This window comes from Tenebrio molitor, unplaced genomic scaffold, assembly GCF_963966145.1.
Source record: "Tenebrio molitor unplaced genomic scaffold, icTenMoli1.1 SCAFFOLD_283, whole genome shotgun sequence".
In the NCBI taxonomy this organism is placed as follows: domain Eukaryota; kingdom Metazoa; phylum Arthropoda; class Insecta; order Coleoptera; family Tenebrionidae; genus Tenebrio; species Tenebrio molitor.
This window is the reverse complement of record NW_027184126.1, coordinates 1773-2750: the sequence shown is the minus strand read 5'-3', so window position 1 is coordinate 2750 and position 978 is coordinate 1773. Positions and strand designations below refer to the sequence as shown.

At 44.1% G+C, this 978-nt stretch overlaps 1 non-coding gene across 1 annotated transcript; it reads right to left on the bottom strand.

The window, feature by feature from the left end:
- Positions 1–271: 271 nt before the first annotated feature.
- On the bottom strand, positions 272–391 carry LOC138140821 (5S ribosomal RNA). The gene has a single exon (XR_011162753.1). It is a non-coding gene; the product is annotated as a 5S ribosomal RNA (ribosomal RNA).
- Positions 392–978: the final 587 nt, after the last annotated feature.

Sequence of the window (978 nt, the reverse complement as noted above, 5' to 3'; positions counted from 1 at the left end):
GAATATAATGAACCGGTCACCCGTCCAAGTGCTGACCGCTGCCCGCGTGGCTTACCTTCGGTGATCGAACGACAACCTTTACCGTTTGACGAGTTTTTATTCTGCAATTGTTTACAATTAATCGACAAAAAAAATTGTTTTCTTAATTATCTAGTACTTAAAGCTATGAATCTACATTATACGGGTCTGTGCATGTTTCCGAATACCTGCACGAAAAACAAATCGGTTCGGTGGTTGCTATGGATTTCAAAAAAAAACAAAAAGTGTTGGGGGGCAACGGCACGCGGTGTTCCCAAGCGGTCACCCATCCAAGTACTGACCGCGCCCGACGTTGCTTAACTTCGGTGATCGGACGAGAACCGGTGCTTTTCAACGTGGTATGGCCGTTGCCGTGGTGTTTAGGTGTGATCGTTGGTGTAAAATATATTGCTTTTAACATTCCGATGCACGAATATGAACATCAAAACGCGATGCGTTTCGTTTCCGTATGCACTTACCCTCTGACGACCGACGTCGGACCGAACTAACGGGAAATCCCACAACAACCACCACGTCACGCTCTAACGACAAGAGAGACTACTAGACGGACTGGCGATCTCCCGCGTCGCACATTTTTCGACCGCCGGCGGCGGTGGAAAATCCAGAATTTCACCCCACCTACCGCGCTGCTTGCTCCGACGACGACGAGATTCCCACATTTGGATCGACCGAAATATGTAAGTAATATCAGGAAGTTCCGATTTTCGAGAGGAGACCTGTGTTTCTATTTACCTATCTATAATAATTATCGTTATAATCATCATATCATTATTATTATTATTAACATTATTATTTATTACCATTATTATTATTATTATTATTATTTATCGTCCCTCGGATTCGGCGATCTTCGAAAATCCAAGTTGGACCGTTAGACATTCGAACGCGGTGTGCGTGGCTGACGAGTTGTTATTTTTGGCGTTTTTTCTTCGATCTTCA